A 17525-nucleotide genomic window follows, 5' to 3' on the forward strand; every position below is an offset into this window, starting at 1 on the left:
GGGAGGAATCTGCGGAAACCACCCCCCCTGCCCAAGGCTGTGGGCGACCCCTGGAGGGAGCAACAGGGACAAGCCGTCCCTGCAGATACCTTCCCACAGAGCTGGAAGATGATGTTTTTTTCTCCCCACTGGGAAGTGCATTTCCACCACAGAAGAAGGATGTCCCCCCCAGGAATATGGTTCCTCCCGCCACATGAAGGTGTGTTCCTCCGCCCCCAAGGAATTTGTATTCTCCTTTTCTCCCACAGGAAGTTGTACTTCCCCCAAAGAAAGGTGCATTTCCCTGACAGAAGTTTATTTCCTCCACAGGAATAAAGGTCCCCATAGGAAGGTGCGTGTCCCCAACAGTAAGAAGGGTTTACCCACAGGAAGTTGTATTTCCCACACAGGAAAAAGTGTTCCCTGTCCACACCCAAAGGAAGAATGGGTTACAAACACAAGGAAAGGCGTGTCCCCCATAGGGAAGAAGATTCCCCTACAGAAGGGGGTGTTTCCCTCCTCGCACAGGAAGTAAGGGCTCCCTCACATGAAGAACGGGGTTCCCCCACAGAAAGGTGTGTTCCTCCCCTACACAAAGAGGGTTCCCACCAAATGAGTAGCATTTTCCTTCCCCCCACAGAAAGAAAAGGTTTCCCGAAAGGAAGGTTCCACTATAGGATGTTGTGTCCTCCACAAAAAATCTTTACTCTACAAGAAAGTGCATTTTCCTCCCCTTCCCCCAATAGGAAAAAGGGTTGTCTCAACAAGATGTTGTGTTCCTCCCAACAGAAGAATGTTTACACAACAGGAAAGGGCATGTCCCCCACAGAAGGTGCATTTCTCCCCAGAGAAGCTGTATTTTCCCCCACATGAAGAAGGGTTCCTCCACAGGAAGGAGAGATTCCCCACAGAATGTGTGGTTTCTACCTCAGGAAGGTGTGATTTCCCCCACAGGAAGAAGGGTTCGCCCACAGGAAGGTGCTTTTCCCCCACAGGAAGGTGTGTTGTCATCACCAACAGGAAAAGGGTTTCCTCACAGAAAGGTAACATTTTCCCACAGAAGAAATGTTCCCCCACAGAAGCTGTAATTTCCCACACAGAAAAGGAATTTCCACAGGAAGGTACATGTCCCCAAAAGGAAGTTGTAATTTCCCCCACAGAAGGGGGCATTTTCCCTCCTCCCCACAGGAAAGGGTGTTTCCTCCACAAGGAATAGGGTGCACGCAAAGGAAGTTGTTAATTTCTCCCAAAAAGGTGGGTGTTTGACCCAGAGGAGAAGGATTCCCTCACAGGAAGGTGCATTTTCCATCCACGGGGAATGGGTGTTTTAACCACAGGAATTTGTATTTCCTCCCCACATGAAGAAGCGTTCCCCCCACAGAAAATTGTATGTCCCCCAGAGAAGGTGTGTTTAACCCCAGGAAGTTGTTTTTGCCAAAAGGAAAAAGAGTTCCCCACACTGGAAGGTGCATGTCCCGTGCATTTTCCCCACAGAAGTGTGTACTTTCCCGCAGAGAAGAAGGGTTCCCAAAGGAAGGTGCAATTTCGTCCACAGGACGGAAGAGTGCCCCAACAGGAAGTTGTATATCCTCATAGTAAATTGTGCTTCCCCTACAAGGAAGAAGGGTTCCTCGCAGGAAGTGGCATTTCCCCCACAAGAAAGTGTGTTTCCCCATACGAAGAAGGGTTCCGCATAGGAAAGGGGCATTTCCCCGTCCCCCCACAGGAAATGGTTCAATTGCCCCACAAAGTTTGTATTTCCCCCACAATAAGGTGTGGTTTCTACCACAGAAGAAGGTTTCTTACAGGAAAAAGCGTTCCCTGCAAGATGTTGGATTTCCCCTACAGGAAGGTGTGTGTCCCCAACAGGAAGAGAGGTTTCCTCACAGGAAAGATGCATTCCCCCCCACGAAAGTTGTATTGCCCCACGAAGAAGCGTTTCCCCGACAGGAAGGTGGTATTTCCCACACAGGGAAGGTGTGCTTCCCAACAGGAAGTTGTATTTCGCCCAAAGTAGAAAGAGGTTCCACACTGGAAGGGGCATTTACACCACAGGAAATTGTATTTCGCCCAGCAGGAAGAAAGATTAACTCAAGAAGGTACAGTTTCCCCCAAGGAAGTTGTATTTCCCCCAAAAGAAAGGGTTACCCGAGAAGAAGAATGCCATTTTTCGTCCACAGGACAAAGAGTTTCCCCCCACGAGGAAAGTTGTATTTCCCCCGAGAAAGTGGCTTTGTGCTTCCCCCCCCACAGGAAGGGTTTCACTGCCCCACAGAGTGGTATTTCCCTCCTCCCCCACGGGATGGTGGGTGTGTTCCCCCACAGAGAAGGGTTGTCCCACAGAAAAAAAGCGTTCCCTCCCCACAGGAATTGGTATTTTCCCCGTCCCAGAAGGTTTGTTTTCCCTCACAGGAAGAAGGGTTCCTCAAAGGAAGGGCATTTACGACCCCTAACATGAATTGTAATTGCCTGGGCCCCCACAGAAGATGCATTTCCCCCACAGGAAGGTGTGGTTCCCCCATAGGAAGATGCATTTCGTTCCCCGCATAGGAAGGTTTTTGTTTCCCCAAAGAAAGGTTCCGTCCTCACAGGAAGGGTGCATTCCTTTCCTCCACAGGAAGTTGTATGGCCCCCCACAAGGAAGAAGCGCTCCCACCGCTCAGGAAGTTGTATTTTCCCCCCCAGAAGGTTCATTTCCCCGCATAGGAAGTGTATTTCCCGCACAGGAAGGTGTTTAACCCACAGGAAGAAGGGTGCCTTCCCCCACAAAAGGTTCATTTGTCCCACATAGGAAGTTGTATTTTTGCTGTAGGAATGTGTGTTTCCTCACAAAAAGGGTGTACCACAGGAAGGTTGTTGTTTCCCCCCCACAGAAGAAGGGTTCCTCACAGGAAGGGCATTTCCCCACAGGAAGGTTCAGTGTTGCCCACAGAAAAGTTGTATTTCCTCCACAGGAAGGTGTGTTGGCCCTCAGTATAAGGGTCCCCCACAGGAAAAGCGTTCCCCCCCCACAAGAAGTTTGTATTTTTCCCCTACGAAGGGTGGTTTTCCCGCAAGGAAGAAGGTTCCTCACAGAAGGTGCACTTAACCCACAGGAAGTTGTATTGCCCCCAGGAGAAGCGTTCCCCGCCACAGGAAAGTTTGTAGTTCCCCAACAGGAAGGTGTGTTTGCCAACAGGAAGTTGTATTTAACCACAGGAAAAAGAGTTACCACAGTGGAATGTGGCATTTCCGCCCCACAGGAGAAGTGTATTTCCCTACAGGAAAAGAATAGATTGCCCAAGAAAGGTACATTTCCCCACAGGAAGTTTGATTTCCCAAGAGGAAGAAGAGTTACTCGCCAAATGGAGGTGCAATTTTCGTCGACAGGTAAAGAGTTACTCCCCCACAGAAGTTGAATTTTCCCCCAAAGGAAGGTGTGTTTTTCCCACACAGGAAGAAGGGGTTTCCTCACAGGAAGGGCATTTTCCCCACAGGAAGGTCACTGCCACTGCCCACGGAAAGTTTGTATTGCCCCCCACAGGATGGTTGGGTTTCCCCCACAGAAGAAGAGTTCCCCACAGGAAAAAGCGTTCCACCACAGGATTGTATTTGCCCCTACAGGAAGTGGTGGTTTTCCACGCCAGGAAAGAAAAGTTCTAAAGGAAGGCGCATTTTGCCCCCACAGTAAGTTGTATTGCCCCCACAGGAAGTGTGTTTCCCTGACAGGAAGATTCATTTCCCCCACAGGAAGTTTGTTTTACCCCAAAAGCAAGAAGGGTTTCCTCACAGGAAAGGTGCATTTCCCCCACAGGAAGGTTTCCATTCCCCCACAGAAAGTTGTATTGCCCCACAGGCGAAGGGTGTGGTTTCCCGGACGGAAATGCATTTCCCCTACAGGAAAGGGTGTGTTTACAACCACAGAAGAAGGGTTACTCATAGGAAGTTTCAGTTTTCCCCCATAGAAAAGTGTATTTCCCCTCAAAAAGAAGGGTGCCCCCACAGGAAAAGCGTTCTCCACAGGAAATTTTATTTCCCCCTTCAGGAAGTGTGGTTTTCCCCCCCCATTCCCCGCACGGAAGTTGTATTGCCCCCACAAAAAGGGTCATTTCCCACCAAAGAAGGTTGTTTTCCTCCCCCACAGGAAGATGTATTTCCCCCCACAGGAAGTTGTTGTTTTCCCCCACAGGAGAAGAGTTACTCATAGGAAGGGTGCATTTAACCCACGAAGTATGGTGTGTTTCCCCCAAGGAAGAAGGGTGTCACAACATGAAAAAGCGTTCCCACACAAGAAGTTGATTTCCCACTACAGGAAAGTGTGTTTCCCAACAGGAAAGAGGTTTTCCTCACCAAAGGTGCATTTTCCCACACAGAATTGTATTTCCCCCCACATGAAAGTGTGTTCACCCACAGAAATGGGTTCCGCACAGGGAAGGTGCATTTTCCCCCACAGGAAGGTTCAGTTCCCCATAGGAAAGTTTGGTATGTGTCCGTAGGAAGGTGTGGTTTCCTCCAAAAAAAGAAGGCTTACCACAGGAAAGTGTGTTTTCCCCCTCAGGAAGTTGTATTTCCAAAAAAGGAGGATGGATTTCCCCCACAGGAAGGTTAGTTTCCCCACAGGAAGGTTCATTGCCCCACAGAAAGTTGCATTTTCCCCCTCAGGAAGTTGTATTGCCCCCACAGAAGAAGCGCTCCCGCAGAGGAAGTTGCATTTTCCATACAGAAAGGTTTGTTTCCTCCCCACAGGAAGAAGGGTTCCTCACAGGAAAATACATTTCCCCCACAGGAAGATTCATTGCCCCACAGAAAGTTGTATTTCCCCCACAGGATGGTGTATTTCCCGCACAGGAAGAAAGGGTTCTCCACAGGAAAAAAGCGTTCCCCCATAGAAAGCTGTATTTTCCCTAAAGGAAGGTGTGTTTCACCCACAGGAAGAAGGGTTTCCTCAAAGGAAGGTGCATTTACCCACAGGAAGTTGTATTGCCCCCCACAGGAAGGTACATTTCCTCCACAGGAAGATGCATTTCCCCACAGGAAGGTTAGTTTCCCCCCCAGGAAGGTTCATTGCCCCACAGAAAGTTGCATTTCCCCTCAGGAAGTTGTATTGCCCCACAGGAAGAAGGGTTTCCAACAGAAAAAAGGCGTTCCCCACAGGAAATTGTATTTCCCCTTCAGGAAGGTGTGTTTCCCCCAACAGGAAGAAGGGTTCCTCAAAGGAAGGTGCATTTCCCCCACAGGAAGTTGTATTGCCCCACAAAAAGGTGCATTTCCCCCACAGGAAGGTGTGTTTCCCCACAGAAAGATGTATTTCCCCCACAGGAAGGTTTGTTTCCCCACAGGAAGAAGAGTTCCTCATAGTAAGGTGCATTTATAACCCACAGGATGGTGGTGTTTTCTCCCCCATAGGAAAGAAGGGTTCACCACAGGAAAAAGCGTTCCCCCCACAAGAAGTTGTAATTTCCCCTACAGGAAGGTGTGTTTCCCCAACAGGAAGAGAGGTTCCTCACCAAAGGTGCATTTCCCCCACAGGAAGTTGTATTTCCCCCCACAGGAAAGTGTGTTTCACCCACAGGAAGATGGGTTCCTCACAGGAAGGTGCATTTCCACCAAAGGAAGGTGCATTTCCCCATAGGAAGTTGTATTTTGTCCGTAGGAAGGGTGTGTTTCCTCCTCCACAAAAAGAAGGCTTACCACAGGAAAGTGTGTTTCTCCTCCCCCTCAGGAAGTTTGTATTTCCAAAAAAGGAAGGATGGATTTCCCCCACAGGAGAGGTTAGTTTTCCTCCCCCACAGGAAGGTTTCATTGCCCCACAAAAAGTTGCATTTCCCCTCAGGAAGTTGTATTGCCCCCCACAGGAAGAAGCGCTCCGCAGAGGAAGTTTGCATTTTCCATACAGAAAGGTTGTTTCCCCCACAGAAGAAGGGTTCCTCACAGGAAAATACATTTCCCCCCCACAGGAAGATTCATTGCCCCACAGAAAGTTGGTATTTCCCCCCACAGGATGGTGTATTTCCCGCACAGGAAGAAGGGTTCTCCACAGGAAAAAGCGTTCCCCCACAGAAAGCTGTATTTCCCTAAAGGAAGGTGTGTTTTCACCCACAGGAAGAAGGGTTCCCTCAAAGGAAGGTGCATTTACCCCACAGGAAGTTGTATTGCCCCCACAGGAAGGTACATTTCCTCCACAGGAAGATGCATTTCCCCACAGGAAGGTTAGTTTCCCCCACAGGAAGGTTCATTGCCCCACAGAAAGTTGCATTTCCCCCTCAGGAAGGTGAATTGCCCCCACAGAAGGAAGGGTTTCCAACAGAAAAAAGCGTTCCCCACAGGAAATTGTATTTCCCCCCTTCAGGAAGGTGTGTTTCCCCCACAGGAAGAGGGTTCCTCAAAGGAAGGTGCATTTCCCCACAGGAAGTTGTATTGCCCACAAAAAGGTGCATTTCCCCCACAGGAAGGTGTGTTCCCCACATAAAGATGTATTTCCCCCACAGGAAGGTTTGTTTCCCCAACAGGAAGAAGAGTTCCTCATAGGAATGTGCATTTAACCCACAGGATGGTGTGTTTCCCCCATAGGAAGAAGGGTTCACCACAGGAAAAAGCGTTCCCCACAAGAAGTTGTAATTTCCCCTACAGGAAGGTGTGTTTCCCCAACAGGAAGAGAGGTTCCTCACCAAAAGGGCATTTCCCCACAGGAAGTTGTATTTCCCCCACAGGAAAGTGTATTTCACCCACAGGAAGAAGGGTTCCTCACAGGAAGGTGCATTTCCCCCACAGGAAGGTTCATTTCCCCCATAGGAAGTTGTATTTTGTCCATAGGAAGGTGTGTTTCCCCCACAAAAAGAAGGCTTACCACAGGAAGGTGTGTTTCCCCACAGGAAGTTGTATTGCCCCCACAGGAAGATGTATTTCCCCACAGGATGGTGTGTTTCCCCCACAGGAAGAAGGGTTAATCACATGAAGGTGCATTTCCCCCCCAGGAAGGTTCATTGCCCCACAGAATGTTGTATTTTCCCCACAGGATGGTGTGTTCCCCCACAGGAAGAAGGGTTTCCAACAGAAAAAAAGCGTTCCCCACAGGAAATTGTATTTCCCCTTCAGGAAGGTGTGGTTTCCTCCACAGGAAGAAGGGTTCCCTCAAAGGAAGGTGCATTTCCCCCACAGGAAGTTGTATTGCCCCACAAAAAAGGTGCATTTCCCCCACAGGAAGCTGTGTTTCCCCCACAGAAATGTGCATTTCTCCCACAGGAAGGTTTGTTTCCCCCACAGGAAGAAGAGTTCCTCATAGGAAGGTGCATTTAACCCACAGGATGGTGTGTGTTTCCCCATAGGAAGAAGGGTTCACCACAGGAAAAAGCGTTCCCCCACAAGAAGTTGTATTTCCCCTACAGGAAGGTGTGTTTCCCCAACAGGAAGAGAGGTTCCTCACCAAAGGTGCATTTCCCCCACAGGACGTTGTATTTCCCCCACTTCAAAGTGTGTTTCACCCACAGGAAGAAGGGTTCCTCACAGGAAGGTGCATTTCCCCCATAGGAAGGTTCATTTTTCCCATAGGAAATTGTGTTTTGCTCGTAGGAAGGTGTTTCCTCCACAAAAAGAAGGCTTACCACAGGAAGGTGTGTTTCCCCCACAGGAAGTTGTATTTCCAAAAAAGGAGGATGGATTTCCCCCACAGGAAGGTTAGTTTCCCCCACAGGAAGGTTCATTGCCCCACAGAAAGTTGCATTTCCCCCTCAGGAAGTTGTATTGCCCCCACAGGAAGAAGCGCTCCCGCAGAGGAAGTTGCATTTTCCATACAGAAAGGTTTGTTTCCCCCACAGGAAGAAGGGTTCCTCACAGGAAAATACATTTCCCCACAGGAAGATTCATTGCCCCACAGAAAGTTGTATTCCCCCACAGGATGGTGTATTTCCCGCACAGGAAGAAGGTTCTCCACAGGAAAAAGCGTTCCCCCCACAGAAGCTGTATTTTCCCTAAAGGAAGGTGTGTTTCACCCACAGGAAGAAGGGTTCCTCAAAGGAAGGTGCATTTACCCCACAGGAAGTTGTATTGCCCCCACAGGAAGGTACATTTCCTCCACAGGAAGATGCATTTCCCACAGGAAGGTTAGTTTTCCCCCCAGGAAGGTTCATTGCCCCACAGAAAGTTGCATTTCCCCCTCAGGAAGTTGTATTGCCCCCACAGGAAGAAGCGCTCCCGCAGAGGAAGTTGCATTTTCCATACAGAAAGGTTTGTTTCCCCCACAGGAAGAAGGTTCCTCACAGGAAATACATTTCCCCCACAGGAAGATTCATTGCCCCACAGAAGTTTGTATTTCCCCCACAGGATGGTGGTATTTCCCGCACAGGAAGAAGGGTTCTCCACAGGAAAAAGCGTTCCCCCACAGAAAGCTGTATTTTCCCTAAAGGAAGGTGTGTTTCACCCACAGGAAGAAGGGTTCCTCAAAGGAAGGTGCATTTACCCCACAGGAAGTTGTATTGCCCCCACAGGAGGTACATTTCCTCCACAGGAAGATGCATTTTCCCCCACAGGAAAGTGTGTTTCACCCACAGGAAGAAGGGTTAATCACATGAAGGTGCATTTCCCCCCCAGGAAGGTTCATTGCCCCACAGAAAGTTGTATTTCCCCCCCCCCACAGATGGTGGTGTTTTCTCCCCCACAGGAAGAAGGGTTTTCCAACAGAAAAAAGCGTTCCCCACAGGAAATTGTATTTCCCCTTCAGGAAGGTGTGTTTCCCCCACAGGAAGAAGGGTTCCTCAAAGGAAGGTGCATTTCCCCCACAGAAGTTGTATTGCCCCCACAGGAAGTTGTATTGCCCCCACAGGAAGATGCATTTCCCCACAGGAAGGTTAGTTTCCCCCCCAGGAAGGTTCATTACCCACAGAAAGTTGCATTTCCCCATCAGGAAGTGTATTGCCCCCACAGGAAGGTACATTTCCTCCACAGGAAGATGCATTTCCCCACAGGAAGGTTAGTTTTCCCCCACAGGAAGGTTCATTGCCCCCACAGAAAGTTGCATTTCCCCCTCAGGAAGTTGTATTGCCCCCCACAGGAAGAAGCGCTCTCCCGCAGAGGAAGTTGCATTTTCCATACAGAAAGGTTGTTTCCCCACAGGAAGAAGGGTTCCTCACAGGAAAATACATTTCCCCCACAGGAAGATTCATTGCCCCACAGAAAGTGTATTTCCCCCACAGGATGGTGTGTTTCCCCCACAGGAAGAAGGGTTCTCCACAGGAAAAAGTGTTCCCCCACAGAAAGCTGTATTTTCCCTAAAGGAAGGTGTGTTTTCCCCCACAGGAAGAAGGGTTCCTCAAAGGAAGGTGCATTTCCCCCACAGGAAGTTGTATTGCCCCCACAGGAAGATGCATTTCCCCACAGGAAGGTTGTTTCCCCCACAGGAAGAAGGGTTAATCACATGAAGGTGCATTTCCCCCCCCCAGGAAGGTTCATTGCCCCACAGAAAGTTGTATTTCCCCCCACAGGATGGTGTGTTTCCCCCACAGGAAGAAGGGTTTCCAACAGAAAAAAGGCGTTCCCACAGGAAATTGTATTTCCCCTTCAGGAAGGTGTGTTTCCCCCACAGGAAGAAGGGTTCCACACAGGAAGGTGCATTTCCCCCACAGGAAAGTGTGTTTCCCACACAGGAAGAAGGGTTCCTCACAGGAAGGTGCATTTCCCCCACAGGAAGGTTCATTGCCCCACAGAAAGTTATATTTCCGCCATAGAATGGTGTGTATCCGCCAGAGACAGAAGGGTTCCCCACAGGAAAAAGCGTTCCCCCACAGGCAGTTGTATTTCCCCTACAAAAAGGTGTGTTTCACCCACAGGAAAAAGGGTTCCTCATATTAAGGTGCATTTCCCCCACAGGAAGGTTCATTGCCCCACAGAAAGCTGTATTTCCACCACAGGATGGTGTGTTTCCCCCACAGGAAGAAGGGTTCCCCACAGGAAAAAGCGTTCCCCACAGGAAGTTGTATTTCCCCCACAGGAAAGTGTGTTTCCCCCACAAGAAGATGCATTTCCTTCACAGGAAGGTATGTTTCTCCCACAGAAAGAAGGGTTCCTCACAGGAAGGTGCATTTCCCCCACAGGAAGGTTCATTGCCCCACACAAAGTTGTATTTCCCCCACAGGATGGTGTGTTTCCGCCACAGGAAAAAGCTTTCCCCCATAGGCAGTTGTATTTCCCCTACAGGAAGGTGTGTTTCCCCCACAGGAAGGTTCACTGCCCCCCAGAAAGTTGATTTCCACCACAGGATGGTGTGTTTCCCCACAGGAAGAAGGGTTCCCTACAGTAAAAAAGCGTTCCCCACAGGAAATTGTATTTCCCCTTCAGGAAGGTGTGTTTCCCCACAGGAAGAAGGGTTCCTCAAAGGAAGGTGCATTTACCCCACAGGAAGGTGTGTTTCATCCATAGGAAAATGCTTTTCCCCCACATAAAGTTTTGTTTCCCCCACAGGAAGAAGGGTTCCTCATAGGAAGCTGCATTTCCCCCACAGGAAGGTTCATTACTCCACACAAAGTTGTATTTCCCCCACAGGATGGTGTGTTTCCCCCACAAGAAGAAGGGTTCCTCATAGGAAGGTGCATTTCCCCCACAGGAAAGTTCATTGCCCCACAGAAAGTTCTATTTCACCCACAGGATGGTGTGTTTTCCCCACAGGAAGAAGGGTTCACCACAGGAAAAAGAGTTCCCCACAGGAAGTTGTATTTTCCCCAACAGGAAGGTGTGTTTCCCCCACAGGAAGAAAAGTTCCTCAAAGGAAGGTGCATTTCCGACACAGGAAGTTGTATTGCCTCCACAGGAATGTGTGTTTCCCCCACAGGAAGTTGTATTGCCCACACAGCAAGGTGCATTTCCCCCACGGGAAGGTGTGTTTCCCCCACAGGAAGATGCATTTCCCCCACAGGAAGGTTTGTTTCTCCCACAGGAAGAAGGGTTCCTCACAGGAAGGTGCATTGCCCCACAGAAAGTTGTATTTCCCCCACAGGATGTTGTGTTTCCCCCACAGGAAGAAGGGTTCCCCACAGGAAAAAGTGTTCCCCTCAGGAAGTTGTATTTCCCCAACAGGAAGGTGTGTTTCCCCCCACAAGAAAAAAGGTTCCTCACAGGAAGGTGCATTTACCTCACAGGAAGTTGTATTGCCCCCAAAGGAAGCGTTCCCCCACAGGAAGTTGTATTGACCCACAGGAAAAAGCGTTTCGGCACAGGAAGTTGTATTGCCCCCACAGGAAGAAGCATTCCCCCACAGGAAGTTGTATTGCCCCCACAGGAAGAAGCATTCCCCCACAGGAAGTTGTATTGCCCCCACAGGAAAAAATGTTCCCCCACAGGAAGTTGTATTTCCCCCTACAGGAAGGTGTGTTTACCCAACAGGAGGAGAGGTTCCTCACAGGAAGGTGCATTTCCCCCACAGGAAGTTGTAATGCCCCCAAAGGAAGAAGCGTTCCCCCACAGAAAGTTGCATTTCACCCACAGGAAAGTGTGTTTCACCCACACAAAGAAGGGTTCCTCACAGGAAGGTGCATTTCCCCCACAGGAAGGTTCATTTCCCCCATAGGAAGTTGTATTTTGCACGCAGGAAGGTGTGTTTCCTCCACAGGAAGAAGGGTTCCCCCACAGGAATATGTGTTTCCCCCACAGGAAGTTGTATTTCCAAACAGGAAGATGCATTTCACCAACAGAAAGGTTTGTTTCCCCCAGAGGAAGGTTCATTGCCCCATAGAAAGTTGCTTTTCCCCCACAGGAAGTTGTATTGCCTCAACAAGAAGAAGCGCTCCCCCACAGGAAGTTGCATTACCCCTAAAGGAAGGTGTGTTTCCCCCACAGGAAGTTGTATTGCCTCCACAGGAAGGTGTGTTTCCCTCACAGGAAGGTGCATTTCCCCCAGAGGACCTTGTATTGCCCCAACAGGAAGAAGCGTTCCCCCACAGGATGGTGTGTTTCCCCATAGGAAGAAGGGTTCCCCACAGTAAGGTGCATTTCCCCCATAGGAAGTAGTATTGCCCCCACAGGAAGAAGCGTTCCCCCACAGAAAGTTGCATTTCCCCAACAGGAAGTTGTATTGCCCCCACAGGAAGAAGCGCTCCTGCACAGGAAGAAGGGTTCCCCACAGGAAAAAGCGTTCCCCCACTGGAAGTTGTATTTCCCCTACAGGAAGGTGTGTTTCCCCCACAGGAAAAAAGGTTCCTCACAGGAAGGTGCATTTCCCCCACAGGGAGTTGTATTGCCCCCAAAGGAAGAAGCGTTCCCCCCCACAGGAAGGTTTGTTTCCCCCACAGGAAGAAGGGTTCCTCACGGGAAGGTGCATTTCCCCCACAGGAAGGTTCATTGCCCCACAGAAAGTTGTATTTCCCCCACAGGTAAAAGGGTTCCTCAAAGGAAGGTGCATTTCCCCCATAGGAAGGTTCATTGCCCCACAGAAAGTTGTATTTCCCCCACAGGATGGTGTGTTTCACCCACAGGAAGAAGAGTTACCCACAGGAAAAAGCGTTCCCCACAGGCAGATGTATTTCCCCTACAGGAAGGTGTGTTTCCCCCACAGGAAGAAAGGTTCCTCAAAGGAAGGTGCATTTACCCCACAGGAAGTTGTATTGCCCCCACACTAAGGTGCATTTCCCCCACAGGAAGGTGCGTTTCCCCCACAGGAAGTTGGGTTTCCCTCACAGGAAGATGCATTTCCCCAATGGGAAGGTTTGTTTCCCCCACAGGAAGAAGGGTTCCTCACAGGAAGGTGCATATCCCACACAGGAAGGTTCATTGCCCCACAGAAAGTTGTATTTCCCCCACAGGATGGTGTGTTTCCCCCATAGGAAGAAGGGTTCCTCATAGGAAGGTTCATTTCCCCCACAACAAGTTGTATTTTGCCCGTGGGAAGGTGTGTTTCCTCCACGAAAAGAAGGCTTACCACAGGAAGGTTGTTTCCCCCACAGTAAGAAGGGTTCCCCACAGGAATATGTGTTTCCCCCACAGGAAGTTGTATATCTACCACAGGAAGGATTGTTTCCCCCACAGGAAGGTTCATTGCCTCACAGAAAGTTGCATTTCTCTCACAGGACGTTGTATTGCCCCCACAGGAAGAAGCACTCCCGCACAGGAAGTTGTATTTCCCCCACAGAAAGGTTTCCCCCACAGGAAGAAGGGTTCCTCACAGGAAAATATATTTCCCCCACGGGAACATTCATTGCCCCACAGAAAGTTGTATTTCCCCCAAAGGATGGTGTGTTTCCCCCACAGGAAGTTGTGTTTTCCCTAAAGGAAGTTGTGTTTCCCCCACAGGAAGAATGGTTCCTCAAAGGAAGGTGAATTTCCCCCACTGGAAGTTGTATTGCCCAACTGGAAGGTGCATTTCCCCCACAAGAAGGTGTATTTCGCACACAGGAAGGTGTGTTTCCCCCACAGGAAGATGCATTTCCCCCACAGGAAGGTTTGTTTCCCCCGCAGGAATAAGGGTTCCTCACAGGAAGGTGCATTTCCCCCACAGGAAGGTTCATTGACCCACAGAAAGTTGTATTTCCACCACAGGATGGTATGTTTCCCCTACAGGAAGAAGGGTTCCCCACAGGAAAAAGCGTTCCCCCACAGGCAGTTATATTTCCCCTAAGGAAGGTGTGTTTGACACAGAGGAAGAAGGGTTCCTCATAGGAAGGTGCATTTCCCCCACAGGAAGGTTCATTGCCCCACAGAAAGTTCTATTTCCCCCACAGGATGGTGTGTTTTCCCCACAGGAAGAAGGGTTCACCACGGTAAAAAGCGTTCCCCACAGGAAGTTTTATTTCCCCAACAGGAAGATGTGTTTCCCCCACAGGAAGAAAAGTTCCTCAAAGGAAGGTGCATTTCCGACACAGGAAGTTGTATTGCCTCCACAGGAAGGTGTGTTTCCCCACAGGAAGAAGGGATCCTCAAAGGAAGGTGCATTACCCCACAGGAAGTTGTATTGCCCCCACACCAAGGTGCATTCCCCCCACAGGAAGGTTTGTTTCCCCCACAGGAAGAAGGGTTTCTCACAGGAAGGTGCATATCCCCCACAGGAAGGTTCATTGCCAAACAGAAAGTTGTATTTCCCCCACAGGATGGTGTGTTTCCCCCATAGGAAGAAGGGTTCCTCATAGGAAGGTGCATTTCCACCACAGGAAGTTGTATTGCCCCCACAGGAAGGTGCATTTCCTCCAGGATGGTGTGTTTAGCCCATAGGAAGGTTTGTTTCCCCCACAGGATGGTGCATTTCCCCCACGGGAAGGTGTGTTTCCCCCACAGAAAGAAGGGTTCCTCACAGGAAGGTTCATTTCCCCCATAGGAAGTTGTATTTTGCCCGTAAGAAGGTGTGTTTCCTCCACAAAAAGAAGGCTTACCACAGGAAGGTGTGTTTCCACCACAGGAAGAAGGGTTCCCCCACAGGAATATGTGTTTCCCCCACAGGAAGTTGTATTTCCCAACAGGAAGATGCATTTCCCCCACAGAAAGGATTGTTTCCCCCACAGGAAGGTTCATTGCCTCACAGAAAGATGCATTTCCCCCACAAGAAGTTGAATTGCCCCCACAGGAAGAAGCGTTACCCCACAGGAAGTTGTGTTTCCCCCACAGGAAAATGTGTTTCCCCCACAGGAAGATGGGTTCCTCACAGGAAAACGCATTTCCCCCACAGGAAGGTTCATTGCCCCACAGAAAGTTGTTATTTCCCCCACAGAATGGTGTATTTCCCCCACAGGAAGAAAGGTTCCTCACAGGAAGGTGCATTTCCCCCACAGGAAGGTTCATTGCCCCACAGACAGTTGTATTTCCCCCGCAGGATGGTGTGTTTCCCCCACAAGAAGAAGCGTTCCCCCACAGGCAGTTGTATTTCCCCTACAGGAAGGTGTGTTTCCCCCACAGGAAGAAAGGTTCCTCAAAGGAAGGTGCATTTTCCCCACAAGAAGTTGTATTTCCCCCAGAGCAAGGTGCATTTCCCCCACAGGAAGGTGTGTTTCCCCACAGGAAGGTGCATTTTCCCCACAGGAAGTTGTGTTTCCCTCAAAGGAAGATGCATTTCCCCCACAGGAAGGTTTGTTTCCCCCACAGGAAGAAGGGTTCCTCACAGGAAGGTGCATATCCCCCACATGAAGGTTCATTGCCCCACAGAAAGTTGTATTTCCCCCACAGGATAGTGTGTTTCTCCCACAGGAAGAAGAGTTCCCCACAGGAAAAAGCATTCCCCCACAGGCAGTTGTATTTCCCCTACAGGAAGGTGTGTTTCCCCACATGAAGAAGGGTTCCTCAAAGTAAGGTGCCTTTCCCGTACAGGATCGTTCATTGCCCCACAGAAAGTTGTATTTTCCCCACAGGAAGGTGTGTTTCCCCCACAGAAGGAAGGGTTCCTCAAAGGAAGGTGCATTTCCACCACAGGAACGTTCATTGCCCCACAGAATGTTGTATTTCCGCCACAGGAAGGTGTGTTTCCCCCACAGAAGAAGGGTTCTTCAAAGGAAGGTGCATTTCCTCCACAGGAATTTGTATTGACCCCCCAGGAAGGTGCATTTCCCCAACAGGAAGGTGTGTTTCCCCCACAGGAAGATGCATTTGCCCCACAGGAAGGTTTGTTTCCCCCACAGGAAGAAGGGTTCTTCAAAGGAAGGTGCATTTCCCCCACAGGAAGGTTCATTGCCCCACAGAAAGTTTTATTTCCCCCACAGGATGGTGTGTTTCCCCGACAGCAAGAAGGGTTCCTCACAGGAAGGTTCATTTCCCCCTTAGGAAGTTGTATTTTGCCCGTAGGAAGGTGTGTTTCCTCCACAAAAAGAAGGCTTACCACAGGAAAGTGTGTTTCCCCCACAGGAAGTTGTATTTCCCAACAGGAAGATGCATTTCCCCCACAGGAAGGTGCATTTCCCACACAGGAAGGTTCATTTTCAGAGAAATTTGCATTTCCCGCACAGGAAGTTGTATTGCCCCCACAGGAAGTAGCGTTCTCCCACAGGAAGTTGTATTTCCCCCATAGGAAAGTGTGTTTCCTCCACAGGAAGATGCGTTCCTCACAGGAAAATGCATTTCCCCCACAGGAAGATTCATTGCCCCACAGAAAGTTGTATTCCCCCCACAGAATGGTGTGTTTCCCCACAGGAAGGTGCATTTTCCCCACAGGAAGTTGTGTTTCCCTCAAAGGAAGATGCATTTCCCCCACAGGAAGGTTTGTTTCCCACACAGGAAGAAGTGTTCCTCACAGGAAGGTGGATATCCCCCACAGGAACTTCATTGCCCCACAGAAAGTTGTATTTCCCCCACAGGATGGTGTGTTTCCCCACAGGAAGGTGCATTTCCCCCACAGGAAAAAGCATTCCCCCACAGGCAGTTGTATTTCCCCTACAGGAAGGTGTGTTTCCCCCACAGGAAGAAGGGTTCCTCAAAGGAAGGTGCATTTCCACCACAGGAACATTCATTGCCCCACAAAATGTTGTATTTCCCACACAGTACGGTGTGTTTCCCCCATAGGAAGAAGGGTTCTTCAAAGGAAGGTGCATTTCCTCCACAGGAATTTGTATTGCCCCCCAGGAAGGTGCATTTCCCCAACAGGAAGGTGTGTTTCCCCCACAGGAAGATGCATTTGCCCCACAGGAAGGTTTATTTCCCCCACAGCAAGAAGGGTTCCTCACAGGAAGGTTCATTTCCCCCATAGGAAGTTGTATTTTGCCCGTAGGAAGGTGTGTTTCCTCCACAAAAAGACGGCTTACCACAGGAAAGTGTGTTTCCCCCACAGGAAGAAGGGTTCCCCCACAGGAAGATGCATTTCCCCCACAGGAAGGAGCATTTCCCACACAGGAAGGTTCATTTTCAAAGAAAGTTGCATTTCCCCCACAGGAAGTTGTATTGCCCACACAGGAAGTAGCATTCCCCCACAGGAAGATGCGTTCCTGACAGGAAGGTGCATTTCCCCCACAGGAAGGTTCATTGCCCCACAGAAAGTTGTATTTCCCCCACAGTATGGTGTGTTTCCCCCACAGGAAGAAGGGTTCCCCCACAGGAATATGTGTTTCCACCACAGGAAGTTGTATTTCCCAACAGGAAGATGCATTTCCCCCACAGGAAGGAGCATTTCCCACACAGGAAGGTTCATTTTCACAGAAAGTTGTATTGCCCCCACAGGAAGTAGCGTTCCCCCACAGGAAGTTGTATTTCCCACAGGAAAGTGTGTTTCCCCCACAGGAAGATGCGTTCCTCACAGGAAGGTGCATATCCCCCACAGGAAGGTTCATTGCCCCACAGAAAGTTGTATTTCCCCCACAGGATGGTGTGTTTCCCCCACAGGAAGAAGGGTTCCCCACAGGAAAATGCATTTCCCCCACAGAAAGGTTCATTGCCCCACAGAAAGTTGTATTTCCCCCACGGGATGGTGTGTTTCCCCCACAGGAAGAACAGTTCCCCACAGGAAAAAGCGTTCCCCCACAGGCAGTTGTATTTCCCCTACAGGAAGGTGTGTTTCCCCCACAGGAAGAAAGGTTCCTCACAGAAAGTTGTATTTCCCACACAGGATGGTTGTTTCCCCCACAGGAAGAAGGGTTCCCCACAGGAAAAAGCGTTCCCCCACAGGAAGTTGTATTTCC

The sequence above is a fragment of the Pipistrellus kuhlii genome, unplaced genomic scaffold, assembly GCF_014108245.1.
Source record: "Pipistrellus kuhlii isolate mPipKuh1 unplaced genomic scaffold, mPipKuh1.p scaffold_m20_p_83, whole genome shotgun sequence".
Lineage (NCBI taxonomy): Eukaryota > Metazoa > Chordata > Mammalia > Chiroptera > Vespertilionidae > Pipistrellus > Pipistrellus kuhlii.